The following is a 17,877-nucleotide window of genomic DNA, read 5'->3' on the forward strand; positions in this document are numbered from 1 at the left end:
AGAAAAAATTGCCTTTCATCCCAATGTAGAAAATTGGTGAAGCTTCTCAGAAAGAAAGCTTCGCAAACGAAAAAAATTCACCTAGTCTGGTGTTGCAAACAAGGACTAACGCCTTTTCAAGGCAGTAGCACTACCATCATATCTAGGCAGAAGTTAACCATTTTACGAATGATATCTTGGTCGCCGATATACTCTTAATATCACCCGAAGCATGATACGTTATTCAGTACACCGAGAAATGGGTCTACATGCGAATATTTAGCCGCAGTTGAAACGTCGAGTACCCAATGTCTCATGTAAAATTTTGCGGTGCTCTTTAAAAGACACCATGAGCATAGGGGAACTGCGGATTCAGATCAACCAGTAAGCGTAGGTGGCAAGAATTCTCGAAGAAGAATAGAATGAAGTGAGTGCCGTGAATAACAGTTTACAAAAAATTTCAACTTCTCACCATTTCGATGAACCTCACCTGTACTGAAATGCCTGTTTTTCTTCCCCACCAAGGGGCGGGTGGGGCGGGTGGGGAAGAAAGTGCACAATAATAAAGCTGGGAAGGAAAAGAAATGGTCCCGATGACAAGAAGCCGGCTTATCTAAATACTCGCTCCACCTGCCGTGGTAGTTTAGCGGCTACGGTGTTGCGCTGCTAAGCACGAGGCCTTGTGATCGAAATGCAAAAAACGGCCGTGCGCCTGGTGGACAAAATAAGTCTTTAGTCCCACATTACGACGTGCCTCATAATCAAATCGTGGTTTTGGCAAGTAGAACCCCAGGATTCTATTCAGTCCAAGTGATCGCTCCAACCGAGTTGCTCCTTCATCAACCCTTGTTCATAACTTCGCCTACATATTCCGGTCTGTCTTCTTTTTTTTTTTTTTTTGCAAGGGCCAAGACAGGATCCTAAACGTTCTAGACTTCTCGCCAGCAAACCACGACATCAATATGAGGCACGCTCTGGTGGCACAGACAGACAGACAACGAACCTCATTTATACCTTGATGGGAGACTCTGAAATCATTTTGACCACCTGGGCTTCCTTTCGCGTGCAATACATGCATGGTAAACGAGAGCGGTTTACCGTTGCGCCGCCATCGAAATACTACAAACGTTACCCGGATCCAACATATAACCTAATACTCGGCACCGCATAGCCAAGGTCACCGGTCTGTCACAGTGGGTGCAAAGCTCTTTCAGCTTTTTTCTATAATCTTAACAAAGACAATCACAAGACAATGAATACATTTGCGCTCAACCGTGAAAATTGCCTCACTCTCCCTTCCAAAGCTACATAATGTGCGACAGTTTGTTTTCGTCTTTACGTCTATTCTTCTTTTTTTCTTTTGCAGTACCCGGTTTGAAATCAAAGTTTGGAATTTCACAAAATCGCAATTTTGAATCAAAACTGAAAGATAGCTACGTTGTAGCATTACGCAATGTTTATTACTTGCAATAATGTGGTCAAAAAGATTCGGTAGCTTTATTCTTTTTCTGTTTCTGTTTCATGTGGCATCGCACAAGGGCACATCACAACGGTCATAAAGGAGCCTCTCAAAGTCTGACTTTGGCTTGCGATATTCTTCTTGAGGTAGGCCCTGCAATAGAAGAACATTCAATCATTCGGACGTCTGTAGGAAACTGATTAAATTTGGCTTGGGCTGTATAGAAAACAAACATGGGAAGGACGTGCGCTGTACTGAATTTTTTCAGAAACTAAAGTAAATTGCAAATGTTCTACGCCGAAAACGGTCATCATATTCGCAAAGTTGATGAAACGATAAATATAAAGTATAAGCCATATTTAGGAGACGAAATTTTATATTCCGGTGGGGCATTTTAATCACAGGCGTAGCATATTCTGTTAGCCGGGAATAAACCGGCCATTCCAACCACGCCTCACATAGCAGTTGCGTAGATAGCCAAGGTTATCAGATGCGACGACAATCAGTGAGCGCTCCAATACTTTACGAACCCTGCGTTTAATAGAGGCAGGTTCGCTTAAGCACTCTGCGGCATTCGAATAATTCTTTGGGAGACATTAGGACAAGTCAGGCACTCCTCAAACCATTTCTCTTTATTGTCTTGTTTTAATGCGAAAACATTAAATGGCTCAAAAGGTGGAAAATTCGGCGTTGGCAGCGTGACCGCACGAGGGTAAAAAAAAAGCTACGAACCCGGCCTCGACCTTTGCTGGAACTCGAATGAAAAGTGTTTGCCAGACTACCACTATTGCGCCTAGGTGACACCACATTATAGCACTCGAAAACATTATTTCTCGCGAATGTGTCAACCGGCACTTAAGCCACAGCACCAACTCCCAGGGCATAGGCAGCCCTTATTAGGTGGTTCACAAATTCGCGATAACCAGCGATAATTGATTAATGCGCCGTTTTCCTAAGAAATCTCGGTAATCACACCTAATTTGTGATATTTCTCGCAAAGTATCAGCGATATATGATAGTGTATTATATATCACCTGCATGTATCAGAAGCTTCCAATACATGCAGGCGCGTCCCGCGCTGTACGATAACGTTTGTTAGGCGGTGAAACATGTCGCACGATAAAGACAAATAAGTAGACGTGTCAATAGAAACTACAGGACCCAGTCTTTCTTCTGCTATGTCAGACGCAAACGCTCCTTACCGAGTAGTGTGACGAAGTTTAAACGACGGCATGTCACGGCAAACCCCTATTGCCACGTCACGGCCGATGCTTGCCGTGTAAAACGCGCCGTGTCAGTTTCTACCGCGACTGGTTCATATTCAAACTTTGTCGTACTTTTGTACACGGGATATTTCCATCTGGCATGAGAGACAGCCTTTTCTGTGCTGTCAGTAGATTCGAATATTGCCTTGGTTGAGCTTTGAGGCAAAACTATGAGTGTGATAAACTTGATACAATTTCCATATTAAAAAAATTGAGATAAGATTATATGTGACTGCTTCGAGATTTATTATGAGAACAAGCGCTGCCAACGTTTCCATAAAATACTTAAACAAACTTCTGGTAATTTGTCGCCTGAAGCTCACGTAACTATCGTCAAAACCTGTGCACCTCACTAAGAGCTCTCCTGCCAAAAACGCCATGCTTCCTACACTCACAGTTGTTCGGACAACAAAACTATCCATAAGAAAAAACCATCACTTTGTTTCACTCATATTGAGAAGCGTTTTCAAAGAATGACTTGAAATGATTCATGCACAAATATGTTTTATATCGCTCAAGCGAAAACTGCATTTCGTAGTGCTCAGACGAAATAATTATGCCGGACGCTAAACTTGGGAATGACTCTTCGAAATAGCATTTTAGTACTAACAATTTAGGACTAGGCCGCCTAAATAAATTATGTTGAATAAAGGCCGTTAAGATCAAGCAAGCGCACAATAACCAACTGCGTTTTAGATTGCTGTAATGCTTCCGGAGTGTACCGAAAAACACTTGCACATCTTCATCGGACAACTTATGGCCAGCAACAAATATAAGAAATATTTGCGAATAAAAATTGACCAATTTGTTCTATGCTTGTTTTAATTCAGAAATTTTTGTTCAATTGACTGGCCGTAGGAAAATTCCGTCAAATTCCAGAAATTGCTTTTTGCTATTCTTACGGTAATTGAGTGTTTGGTTTTTCTACCCTAAGTGTTCGAAGAAAATGCATTTAGGCTTCTTCATTGCAACATGACATTGGACCAAGTAAATGACATAAAGTGTGCAATGTCTAGAGAGAAACAAAATGAGAAATTGCGCACCTCCACGAATCGCTCGATTTGAAAATCCAGATGATGGTCGAGATGGGGGAGGACGTGCAGGATGACGTGTACTTCCCGAACGGGACTTGAAAAGAGGTTCGGCACGTGCAAATAGTGGACACAGATTTTCCACTGTTGAAAGGATAACGGCTGCAACGGCCAAAACGAACATAGCGCGTGTACCGAAAAACTTTGTCATATTGAAGCATCTTACAGTTCAGAAAGCTGTGCTTAGCGCCAGCAGCTACCCTTATATCTCTGCTCCAACAATGCTCATGTAATGCGTCTTCACACTTTTTCCTTTTTATTTTAGTTTTGCTCTGGGCTTTGTATCGCGCATTGTTTTTTGTACTAGTTCTATGCCTAAATCTGAATGGTTTTCACTTACCCGATGTAGGCTTTTTCTTCTTTTTATGCAGGTTATGGAAGTCGTGTTTTTCTATACGGTGCGGTTACAGCTGCAGTGATTAACTCCGGGCAAAACTGGTCCCAATCCAGAAACAATGAGTTTTTATTGCTATATTGGGAGGAGCTATATGCAGTGCCTTTCTTGGTGATCTGTGCGCGGCTCGTTTGGATATTTCTTTTCACGGTCGCCGTCACTGTCCGCTGCACGTCATTTGTCGATACATATTATTTCGCCAATTGCCTGCTCACAATACTTTAGCTTAACCAACTCCCATAGCGCGTGATATAGGGATGATTTTCAGCAGAATGTCCCTGGGAGCATCCGGCATCCATATAATAAATGGGCGAACGAGAAATCAGCCATCCGCGGCTGTTTTTATAAGACTGTCGTAACGCTGTCGCCATTGCTTTCTATGCATGGCGTTAAATCTCGTACCAAGGTGTCTAGAAAGCTAGACATATCATTGACATAATTTAAAAAGCAATTCAGTTAAAAAAAGCAGTAAACTCTCTGCTCACTGGCGAGGTTTGCTTAATATTGTTCTACACTTTAGTGAAAAACACAAGACAGTAATATTAACATCAGTAAAATTGTTTTCAAATTATAAGAGATTCCGCATCGATAGTAGTCACTGCGCCTCCGAACGACATTGACTCTATAGAAAGCACGGCTTGTTTGCACATTGGCATAAAACGCGACTCGCAAACACTTTCATCGAGAAATAAATAAGAGGGATAGATTTCATTCTTTTCAATCATGAAAGAATTAAGAGAGGAATACACTCTTTAGCGTGCATTTCTTTTTCGCACAAGCCCCTGGACGTAGGCTAGATTCTACCCAGCCCGAGATAAATTTTAAACGTTTTCTTTTCGTTTGAAAAATTCAGGGAAAGGCTTAGGTACGTAGGTGGTCGCAAAGTGGGCATTTCAGAAGTAGCTCAAGAAATCTAACCGCCATAAAACAGAACCGCAGCCGGCCGGCCACTGTTTATATGAAATGGAATAGCTTTTTCATTATGTGCGCAAAGCATGGCGAGTGTTCTTGAAGAAGCAAGGAGCATCAGGTACACAGAGAAAACGCCATAACATGCAGATCACATGAGAGAGCGTTAACGAGATGTTAGTCCAGCAGCGGAGCTCAAACTCAACTGATTTATTGTTTCTTGGTTTCCCAGCGAATTCAGCTCTCTTATCACTCGTGGCATTGCTTGACCTCGACTTCTTTCTTGTGGCGATCACGTCGATGTCGCAGGTGCTAGATAACTCCTCCGCCAGAGAACGATCTGCGAATCATATCAGCATGTCCATGAAACTCGGCGGACTGAAGTAGCATGAGCACCGACTGGAATGGAGATATCCGGGGCTGAATTGAGGGATACGACTGTGGGAGTCGTCTCGCAGTAGGCTGGCTTCAGTCGGTCACGTGCGACGATGTCACGTTTGCCATGAATGTCCACGATGTATGTGGACTCACGTCTCTCCATTACGGAAAAGGGTCAGAGGTAGTGTGGGCGCAGAGCACAGCGAACGGGTCCATAGCGTACGAAGACGTGGATTGCGTTAGTAAGCTCAGTTGAAACGTAAGGTTTGCGTGCTGGAACTGGACACGTCGCACAGAGTTGTAAATGGCGGAAGAGGTCCCGAAGAAGGTGCACATATTCGTCAGCAGACAGAGCAGCCGAAGCTGGTTGAGGAGAAAAGTCGTTGGGCAGACTGAGCGTAGTACCGTACACGAGCTCCGCGCTCGAGCACCTGATGTCCGACTTCAAGGCACGCCGGATACCCAAACGAACCAGTGGTAGACGTTGAACTCATTACGATGGCGTGCCATGAGCAATCAGCGCTGACTTCATATATCAATGTAAGCGTTCTGCGATGCCACTGGTTTGAGGGTGGTAGGCCGTCATACGAAGACGATTCGTGCCAAGCAAGCACAGGAACTCTTGAAAAAGAGGGACTCTAACTGTTATCCTCTGTCAGTCACAATTTTGGTAGGACATCTGAAGCGCGCAACTCATATTGTGACTAAAAATGCCGCGGCCCTTGCAGCAGAGCTGTCTTGAAATGACATTGCTTATGGCCAAGGGGTGAACCTATCTACAGAGGTTAGCAGGTAGTGAAATGCCTGACAAGGTGGTAGGTGTTCAACAATGTCAATATGGTCACCGTCGACAGGAGGATCAGGTTGGAGGAACATGCGTGCTGAGGCAACAGGATACCTATGAAGTTTTGCACGTTGTCAGAGTGCACATGCACAAGCCCAGTATTTGCGTTCATCCGGGGCCATGTGTAACGCAGAGATAAGGCGTTGTGTGGCATGAACACCGGGATAGCGAGCTGGTGCAGTGTGTCGTAGCGCTGCTTGCCTAACGTGTTAGGGACAAATGGTTTCGCTGTTCCTGTAGAAGTGTCGCAGAAGAATGTGGCACCATCACGCAGGATATCGCCCAACCGCACTGCTGTTTAGGATAAGCGCAATTGAATGAGCTCAGGATCAACGACTTGATGTGCTGCGAGTGTAAGCACATCGAATGGCACAGGAGGTGCAGGTGGTGTCAAGGCGCTCACACAGCTCATAGTGTCAGCTGGTACATGATGGTAACCGCTGACGTGTCGGGTGTCGGTGGAGAATTCAGATATAAATGAAAGATGGTGGATTTCTCCTGACGTATTTGTCAATGGCACTCTGCAAAGCGCATACGTCAAGGGCTTGTGATCCGTGAAGATGGTAAAGGGTCGGCCATCAACGATATGGCGAAAGTGAAAGATGGCGAGGTAAATTCCAAGCAACTCTTGACCGAAAATGCTGTAGCGAGCTTAGGTTGAAGTGAATTTCTTGGAGCAAATACTTGTCGCGAATTAGCGATGCGCTGAAGGAGAACCGCTCCCGAGGCTGTGCTGGACGCGTCCGTCATGAGGGCCACTGATGCTGTGGGGTTCGCATCTGCACGAATGGCAGTGTTTGCGAGTGCACCCTCGGTCTTGATGAAGGCTACTTCAGAGGCAACGTCTCAATGAAGCAAGGACTTCTTGTTCTTGTTAGTAAGGAGGCGATCCCGAGTCCCTACCAAGGCAGCACAATTCCTGATATATCGGCGCGAAAATTAACCATAGATTAACCATTTACACTAAATTAACCATTGACATAGAGCAATCGATGGTAATGTTCTTGCAGACGAAATCGTCGACTCAATTGTATTGTAAGGTATGAATCTTACCACTGCTGCCATAGATCTGCAGTCTATACTATGAAAGAAGCTGCGAAGCCACTGGCTGTAAGAAATGTAACCGCCATAAAACAGAACCGCAGCCGGCCTGCCGCTGTTTATACGACATTCAGTAGCTTTTTAATTATGTGCGCATAGCGTAGCGAATGTTCTTGAATAAGCAAGGAGCATCGGGTACACTGAGAAAACGCGATAGCATACAATTCCGAAAACACGCTCACTGCATCAGTGTTTCGGTTATGCAATAAATCGACCTTGGGAACAACAGAGACAACAGACCATTGAGTCAGAAGCGGTAACAAAGCGAAACAAGCGCATCAGGTGGCAAGAAAATGCAAGTGTAACATTAATGATGTCATTTCTGCGTGAATTTGTACACCATAATTATGTATTGTTTACAAGACAAACACATCAATACATCCCTAAGCCCACACCCAGCGTTAGTGCTTGTTTTGGGCACCCACAGGGGCGTCTGCGTCAGCAGGGATCTTGTGTGTTGCCACTCCACGGACTCGTGCATTTAAGGGTCGGACCTTGCCGCGACTAACCTTGCGGGGCTTATTCGTGTCCGGGAAAAGTTAGTCCTGGGGGTTGAGCCGATTCCCAATGTTTGTACCTATATGTCCCCTCGGCGAAGGCAACATACGTCTCTCGCCTAAGCTTCACGTAGACGACACCCTCGAACTAACCCATTTGGTAGAAATCGGCAGATGCCTTTTCCTGTCTCTCCTTCTAACCTTGGTATTTCTCTCTCACTATCAATCCTTCCTTACTTCTTTTTATTTCACTTGAATTTTCCAGGCAGCACGGCTTAACCGTGCGTTGAACAACCAATTTTGGTTGAATACATTTGTTTATAGCAGAAACGTACAGTCGACGTTCGCATGATGTGTTTCTCACAACTTCTGCAGCGTCCCTTGTTGGGCTGCATTGTTGGCGGCTGGCTGCCAGAAATATTTATGTATACCTGCGGACAGTTCTTTCGCTAAATTCTCTGATCGCCCTCCGAAACGAGGGCGCACTAAAGAAGTTTTTGTTCAATTTTTTTGGCAACCAAAACAAAAACTTTATGCGGTTTCATGTATTCAATTTTGATAAACCGGAAAGGTAGGGAAAATGATCTAACCTTTCCTTGTTTAAGAGGCTCTTGGCGAAGACTACAATGCATTGAAGATGGCTAGCAGTTGTCTCCTTTTGTAACTGCGTGATGCTAAACAACATGACAAGCTGCCTAAGTTAATGATACTCCAGGACATCCCAGTGACAATATCCAATAGCCCTGCACCGCATGATGAACAGAACCTGTGGTGTGTTCAATTATGACAGTAAAACACATTGTGGGGCTAGTTGGTGCACAGCTTTCAATAGGTGAAGCACCAATAGCGACAACACAGGAGAAGGAATACAGACAGGACAAGGTGCTTCCTGTCTGTATTCTTTCTTGTGTGTTGTCACGATCGCGCCTTGTCCTGTCTGTATTCCTTCTTGTGTGTTGTCACTATTGGCGCTTCACCTATTGAAAGTCAATTATGACCTCATGGAACTCACAGAAGCTGAACTATTAGAAGGCTGCAGTGAGCAAAATGTAATCATTGTTAAACGAATTATGCGAAGGTGCGTATTGAGTCTGGATACTGGAAGATTCAGGTCAGACGATCTGTCCTAAAGCCCCTGTGATGCTTGAAATGCCTGCGATTAATGCACAGTCATAATTCCCAGAATTGCCAAAATTGGAGCAGTGACAGGAAGTGTTTAAGAAAACTTTACAACACATTCTTTCGATTGCGATTGGATTATGGTGCCGTGGTGTATCACTTTGCCGACCCGAGCGCGCTAAAGATGCTGGATCCTGTCCACTATCTAGGTATCCGCCTGGACACTGGTGCCTTTAGAAAAAGCCTTATTGAAAGTTTATAAGTAGAATCAAATGAGGGGTAGCTCTATCGTTAAAGTATATACATCAGCTTCACACATTTTCTCAAAGTGCACTGTAATCATCAACATCCATGTTCTAAAACCGTTAAAGATTTGACGGGTGCTACGCTTTTTCATAACCGACCCTCTGTGAGACAGCCTCTTTCACTGCGTGTGAGGAAGCTTAGCGAAGAAAGGGATGTCCCACCCCTCGAACATCACTTAAGGCCTCCAGTTAAGCTGATACCACCATGGGAGTGACAGGTGCTAGCATGTGATAGATCTATTGTAAAAATTACAAAGCATGCTCCAGAGTTCAAAATCCGAATGCATTTCCTTGAAGTTTAAACGATGTACTGTTGCCCTGAATACTACACCAACTCATCAAAGTCACATGCTAGTGTATCTTACGCGGTTGTTGGTACCCCTTTCTCTGAATCCTCACCTATTGCACTCCCAAACAAGCATCCTTACTGCAGAAGCCAATGCAGCATTGGCGGTGGTCAGACAGAAAAAAATATAAGAACTAGAGAAACCACTAATATTCGCAGACCCATTAGGTGTTATAAAAGCGCTACTGTGTTTGGGAAAGCAAGAAAATAACCTTTTTTTAGTGATCATTGTCTACTTTTTTGCAATAGTTATTCATTTCGTAGACATGCAATAATATGCTGGCTTCCTGTGCATGGAGGAACCTAAGATAACGTGCTTACAGATGACAACACTACATCAATTTCATTACAAGGTATTATTAGTCTTAGCGCTGCTGCTCCTGCCACAGATCTGAAGCCTTCCCTAAGAAAGGAACTGCGAAGCCACTGGTAACGCTTGTGGCACGCTCGGCTGAACAATAAGATTCAGTGTGATTAAGCCCAGTAAGGTTCTTGACCCTCCACGACCAACATACGGCAAAATGATGCCCAGTCGACTCAGGATAGGACACACGTATGGCATTCACAATTTTTTGCTGACTCGTAATGAATCTCCCACCTGTGATAAATGGGGCGGAAGGCTAACTGTAATCCACGCCCTCCTGGGTTGTCGGGAAGCAGAATCTGAGAAACACCTTCCTCTAGTATACCGCCAGCATATCCCTCTTCATCCGGTAATGCCTCTTGGTACCGAACCGTTTTTCTACACCAAAGCAGCTCCAGAATTTCTTAATGATGTTGTGTTGCGTGTTATTAATCAAAGAAATTCATAGCGCAACCTGCTGCGATGGCTGCTTTGTATATATAGTACATGTCTCCAGACCTTTGGGTTTCAAGGGCACTGTTAAGGCAACAGTGCTTCTCTGACACGCGAGTACTTAAGTAGATCATATAGCATCCTTCCACAATGATCTTCTTGTGCTCGTACACTTCATTAGTCGTTGCCATTACCTTATCACAAATTTCTTTTACGCAATTTACAGTGATGGTCTTAAGGCCTCTCTAGAGCCACGTCACATTTTACTCTCTTAATTCGTCGATACATATCGAACTCATTAACACTAACCTGTTGCTATTTGGCCATACTAAACCCTTGCGCCACAAAGATGCATATATTGTCAACAAACAGCCACAAAGATAAATGAAACATTCGGTTATAATATATAAATATAAATGCGAAAACATCTAGCTGTATAAGTTATAATAATATGTTAGTAGCATAAAGCGCTTGTATTTATTATAAACGCTGTGCCCAGGCAGGTGCGAGTGGAAGATATTTCAAGCTCAACGTGTTTTTTATTCGGCAAGCACTCGCAACCAAACACAGTCACAGCTAAAATGCATTGATCTACTTTTTACCTCTGCTGAACTGCGAATTCGGCATTGTCTATTGTATACGCACGCCTGTGTTCTTTTCTACAGTAGTGACGTATGAGTTGCTTTAGCTCTCTAGCTTGGTACAGTCATGCAGGAATATTGAACAGGCCACTACTTGACACTCTATGTACATTGTGTATTGTCATCCTGGGCGGGAAGCGCTTAGCGTTCGATGTATTCAACATTTTCGCTGAAACCTATAGATTATTTCTCAGGCAGAGTGTACTAAGTAAAGGAGCTTGCGTTGAACATACCAAGACAATTTAGAAATTAGGAAATCGAGAATCTTGATTATCCTGACATTTATATTGTAACTATCAGGAAGTACAAGGCTTCTGAGCGTTGCTGGTTAGATTACGCTCACCATGGCAAGACAGCGGACACTATGGGATGGTTGAAGCAAACAAGACAGTGTGTTAAATATTGCGACTGAGGTGAGATATAGTCGAAGGATATATTTACAAAATATTTACAAAGAAAGCTACGGCAAAAGAAGATGCCTGATCCGGCCCACGTGCAAGCGACCTTATCGTCGTCTTCATCGCTGTGCCAAACCTCTCACGAAGCCACGTATCAAACGCTCCGAAACTCCCCCCCCCCCCCGCTGGCGGAAGTTCAGAAGCGTTACGTTTTGCGCGAGTCGGTTGTACATGGTTCTTGAGCGACTTTCGCGCACACAAAGACAGGACGGCGAACGAAGAAAGGACACACAACATGAGCATACTTCAACTGGCTTTTATTCTGACCGCGACATATATATATATATATATATATATATATATATATATATATATATATATATATATATATATATATATATATATGTATATACTTCCACTATCAGGAAAAATAGGTAGGCAAGAAAACAACAAAAAACGTGCGCTAACTGCATAGCCGCATGTGCCGGAAAAGCCAAAACTTGTCACTGTCATACGGTTTCACCACCCTGAAACCTCACTTCCTGATAACGTACTGCTACACACGGGACACTAACGCATCTCTGATCATGCCGAGCAATTTTTCTGGCCTCGACTATGTGACTGGTTCGTTTTCTTCGACTATCTCTCTGGTTCCCTGGTCGTGACCTTCGTAGCAAGCTGGCGCTTGCTACGAAGGTGAGTAGCCAAAATGGTAATAGGGCTTCAGCCGGGAAACGTGAACATCAGTTGGTAGCTAGGAGGTCGAAGATGCAGGGCCCAGGGGTATAATCTCATAATTGGCGTCACCGAGTTGACGCAGCACCTTGTAGGGCCCGGTGTAACGTGGGAGGAGCTTCTCTAATAGGGCTACACGGTGGTATTGCGACTATATCAATATAAGAAAACGAGGCATGAAGTGCACACTTCTATATTGGTTGTCGTACCCGGACTTTTGGGAGTCTTGCGAAGTATGCAATCGGTCATAGGCAAGTTGACGAGCTGCATGGGCTCGACCAACGGCCTCGCTGGCGTATTTAGTAGGCAAGTGAGGTGCCGACGGAAGGAGAGCTTCGAATGGCAATGCAAGATCTTGTCCAAACTGTAAATAAAACAGAGAATATCCAGTGGTGACACGCGGTGACGAAATTCACGCGAACATAACAAATGCTAACGTGCTGTCATAGTCACCGTGATCAGGAGAAACATACATGGTCAGCATCTCCGTTACAGTTCGGCTCAGGCGCTCGGTCAGTCCATTCGTCTGTGGATGATAAGCGGTGGTGAGCTTATGTTTTGTGGAAGAGGCACGAAGGAGGTAATCTACCACTAGTGAGAGGAAGTACCTTCCGCGATCGGTGAGGAGCTGCCGAGGGGCGCCATGGTGTAGAATTAGGAAGTAGAAATGATGATGTAGAAAGTCAGCGACGCCGGTGGAACAGCTTGTCGACAATTCGCAGGTGATTGCGAAAAGCGTGGCGTAATGTGTAGCAACCGCAATCCATTTTTTCACGAGATCAACGTAGGGAAAGGGCCTAGAATGACAATGGCGACGCGGAAGAATGGCTCTGCAGGGATATCAATCGGTTGTAGCTGGCCTGCAGGCATAGATGAAGGGTGCTTGCGGTGTTGGCAGCGTTCACAAGGAGCGACGTAGCAACGCACAGTACGGTACTTGCCAGGCTAGAAAAACCAACGCCGGATGCGGGCGTATGCACGCAAGACACCTAAGTGACCGCATTTGGTACGTCGTGAAGCTGGTGAAGAACGCTGGAGCGTAGATGGCGAGATAGGACAAGCAGAAGTTCTGGCCAATCTGAGCTGAGATTACGACGATACATAATGTCGTCATGTAGCTCAAACAGGCGAACAGAATAGTCTGGTGATGGGGCGGTTAGACGGTCGATGGTGATTCCTAAATACGCGTCTCGTCGCTGTCCGGTGGGGACATGATCCGAAACGAGGATGGGCAGTACGCAAGCGTCTGAGTCAGGGTTAATGAGGTCGGGAGCATCGACAGGGTGGCGTGACAAGCAACGTGCGTCTTGGTACGATTGTCCAGATTTGTAGTGCACAACAAACGAGTATTCTTGGAACCGTAGTGCCCAGCGGCCGAGACGTCCGGACGGATCCTTGAGCGACTAGAGCCGTTAGAGGGCATGATGGTCTGTAATCACAGAAAAAGTTCGTCCAAAGAAGGTCGAAATTTGGCGACAGCCTTTACTAGAGCCAGGTACTCGCATTCAGTAATGGAAAAGTTCCGTTCTGACGATGAAAGAAGGTGACTGGCGTAGGCGATGACACGCTCCTTGCCCTGCTGTTGTTGGCCAAGGGCAGCCCCACTTCCGGAACCACTGGCATCGGTACGAAGTTCTTTAGTCGATGAGGGGTCGAAGAGGTCCAGTTTTTCTAGTGTAGTCAATCGACGTATGAGGGCAGAAAACGAAGCTGCTTGTTCGGGTACCCACACGAAAGGAACGTCCTTCTTCAAAAGTTCAGTGAGAGGGTGGGCGATGTCTGCGAAGTTCAGGACAAAGCGACGAAAGCAGGTACGTAATCCTACGAAACTCCGGACCTCTCTAGCATGGCACGAGAAATTGTTGCACTGCTCGCGTTTCGGGGTCTGGTTGAATCCCGGCAGCACTGACAAGGTGACCGTTTATTGTTATTTAGCGACGCCCGAAATGGTCCTTGACTGAGTTCAGCTGAACATTGGCTCGACGGAAGACGGCAAGAATGGCTGATAAACGGGTGAGGTGTCTATCAAACGTAGATAGACAATGACATGGCCTAAATTGCACAGACAGATGGACCACTTATATCCCCGTAACAGAGATCTCATCATACGTTCACAAGTTCCTGGGGCATTACACAATCCGAACGACATGGTCTTGAATTGGTACAGACCATCTGCCATAGTAAATTCAGTTTTTTCGCGGTCCATGGACTCGACTGAAATCTCTCAGTAGTCGGACTGACGGTCGATGGACGAAAAATATTGAGCTCCATGAAGGCAGTCGAGGGCGTCATCGATGCGAGGCAAAAGGTAGACGTCTTTATGGCTTACTTTGTTCAAACTCCAATAATAAAATAAGGACGCCAGCTGCCGTCCTTATTTTTCACGAGAACTACAGGGGAGGCCCAGCGGCCAAATGAAGGTTTGATTACGGGTTTTGTAATCATTTTGGTGACCTCGTTCTGGATGACTTGACGTTTACGATGGGATACACTATATGGATGCCGGCGTATAGGGTTAACGTCAGTATTGATTTCGTGAGTCACGACAGGTGTTTGGCCGAGAGGGCAACCGTCAAAATCAAAGATGTCACGATAGGACGCCATGGAACGCGGTAGCGATCTTGAACTTGCGCCTGGGTCAGATCGGGAGCGATCATCATGTTAATTTCGTTCAGAGACGGAGCGAAATTGGTGCAGCAAGACGGCGGTGAAACATCTGCATCTAAAGCGGCCATCTTGCCCAGATCAAGCGCGGAAATGGATAACCTTAGTAAACATGAAAATGTAGAGAAGAGAAACAGCCACTGTGTTGTCAGTAATGGAAACAATGGTGTGAGAAAGGACGACATCACGGACTAATGTGGCGTCGATATTCGGAGGCAAGTCATAGTGGCCATCAAGAGTATTATGTAAAGGCGTCAGAGTAACGTATGTAGCCACTTGAGGCGGCAAGCGAACGTGACGGTGAGAGTATAAGCGTGGTTGTTTGTCGGCTCAAATATCAGGAACGTGGGGCAGCTCAAGCTGAAGAGCACCGGTCCACAGTCAATTAAGGCACACTGGATAAAAAATCTAAACCAAGGATTAGGTCATGGGGGCACTTGTCAATTTCGGCAAATTGGACTGAATTGGGATGACTAGAAATGTAGGCGCGGGCGGTGCACACCCCAAGAACGGCAGGAGTCCCTCCATTAGGGATGCGGAGGATGCAGGAGGCGACAGTTATGAGTGGTTTACGAAGGCGACGACGAAGACCTGCACTTATCGCAGAGATGTGAGCCCCGGTGTCGATGAGCGCAGAATTAGTGACGCCATCAACATCAACGTGTAACAAGCTTCGTCTTGTGGGCAGCATCAGAAGAGAATTTGGGGTAGGAGTCGTCAATGCAGGGTCACCTCCGGGCGTTGCACTGCTTAGCTTTCCTGATAGTCCCGGCAGGGCTAAAGGGGGACGATGGGTGGCGAGTCGACGGTGAGCGAGACGACGGGGGATGGCTCCGAGGCGAGTGTGACTGGCGACCATGCGGGGACGCGGAACGACTATTTATCCTTGTGGGAGCGTCAGCGTTGGGGAAATACCACTGGGTTGAACGTGGGTAGCGGTTGCTGTCCGAACGGCGGTAAAGGGTAGACGGCGTTCGAAGCGGGAATGACCAGCAGGTGGCGCAGTAAGGGACAAGTAAAGTATATCGGTCGATCGTCAGGGTTTCTCCACGCAGCAGGGTCGCCAGATCGCGTAGCGAATCGCTGCTCTCGATAGTATGATGGCGGACGGATGCAGTTTGTGTTGGGCTGGCCTTGGTGAGTGGTGAGAATGGTGGCCATGGGGAGTGAGTGAATGCCCATGTTAGCTTTATCGAGATCATGCCGGACAATGGCTTGTTCGAAAGAAGTCGTAATCGAGCTCGAGTCAGTGGCGTGAACTGGGGCAAGGGTCATGGCCTCAAGTTCGCGGCGTACAATCCGTGTCACTTTATCTTGGGAAACTGACAGCGTGCTGCCGTATGGTCTTTGAAAGAGGATGTTGCCGCCATGTCGGGAAGGCGGGTAAACACGTGGCCAATGCGCCGGCTGTTAGCCTGCTCAAAGCGCCAGCACTTTTTTGTAATAGTGTCCACTGTGGAGAAATTTTGGTTGAAGGCGGCGTCGGCGATGCCTTTCAAGAAGTGTCAAACCTTGTCGTGCTCCGACATCTCGGCATCGGCCTGTTGAGATGGCGATAACACATCTTCAATGCACGCGACGAAATATTCTGTAGACGCATCATTTTCGTGGCGATCTTCTGGCCAATGGACTTCCCAAACAAGTCTCGTAGTTTTTTCTTTGCAGGTGTCCTAGCTCCCTATCTCAGCTTCGCGGTTATCGTACCATACTTTTGCAGTGCCTTTTAGGTAGAAAATAAAGTTCGCCAACATCGGGGTAGGGTTCCATCAGTTGCTAACCCTCACGTGTCCGTACTCCACCAGCAAGTCTTCAACGTCCGCTTCGCCAGAACCGCATAATGTGCCAGGATCCCGGGCTTGCAGCAGCACGACCGTTGAAGTGGCAGGTGCTGATGTAGGTGCCGCGTCTTCTGCCATTGCAGGCAAATATCCATCACGACGGCCGTTGCGCAGTTCCGTTGCGAGGTGTGACTTAACCTGCGCCTCCTCGAAAGTGTGACGGAGGCAAGATGCAAGCGAAGCATACATTTACAAAATATTTACAAAGAAAGTTAGGGCAAGAGACGATGCCTGATCCGGCCCACCTGCAAGCGTACTCATCGTCGTTTTCATCACTCTGCCAAACCTCACGTTCAGCCACGTATCAATTGCTCCGCACCAATATTAAGTGATTTTTACAGCGTAGCTGTATACCTCCACCCCTCCAATGCAGTTGTCGTCTTCCCGGCCAAAAATATGGGCCGAACCCGAAGGTAGCGCATCACATCGCAGTCCCGCGGCGGAGGTGAAGCAGACTGCAAGCATTCTGTCCCTATTAATAATAATAATAACAACAACAACAATAATAATAATAATAATAACAATAAATTATTATATCGACATTTCAAGTGGTTCTTTTTCGTGTTTGTGCTTCAAGAACAAAAGAGGTGAGCATGGGTCGATCTCCGAGATAGTGCCATACTGGGCCGACTAGCGGCACAGGTAATGCAGGCTTCAAGTACTCTGCCCTCAATAATAGTAATAATAAATAATACTAAATGCACTAAATGAATCAGGATGCATTTTCTTTTCAAATCGCTGGTTATACTGTAGTCGTTTGTGAATAGCACATGGACTCACAAGTAGGCGGCTTTGTCATATATGCAAAGGGCAAAATGTATGTGCAGCCACACACCCTTCACTAGCACGAGGACAACGACACCGACTGTGGGTATGTCTGTGGCCTACAAATGAAAGACGGAATTGCGGTATTCACGGTGTTTCTATCTCCAGGCACACCCAAGTGAGATATACAGAAGTTCAATACCAAGGAATTTGCCTGGGTTAGCCATGATGACACTACCCCTGTGATCATCGTTGGAGTTCTTAATGTGGACATTTGAAAACCAAACAAGAAATGGTTCACTCAGTTTGCTCTAAAAGAGCTTGGTTTGCAGTGCCACACCATTCTAAGTCAC

General features: G+C 45.9%; 1 long non-coding RNA gene across 1 annotated transcript; it reads right to left on the reverse strand.

Moving 5' to 3' along the window:
• Positions 1-1,452: 1,452 nt before the first annotated feature.
• On the reverse strand, positions 1,453-4,028 carry LOC142590903 (uncharacterized). The gene is made up of 2 exons (XR_012830259.1): positions 3,747-4,028; positions 1,453-1,591 (listed from the first exon to the last, which is right to left on the reverse strand). It is a non-coding gene; the product is annotated as an uncharacterized LOC142590903 (long non-coding RNA).
• Positions 4,029-17,877: the final 13,849 nt, after the last annotated feature.

The sequence above is a fragment of the Dermacentor variabilis genome, chromosome 8, assembly GCF_050947875.1.
Source record: "Dermacentor variabilis isolate Ectoservices chromosome 8, ASM5094787v1, whole genome shotgun sequence".
In the NCBI taxonomy this organism is placed as follows: Eukaryota; Metazoa; Arthropoda; class Arachnida; order Ixodida; family Ixodidae; genus Dermacentor; species Dermacentor variabilis.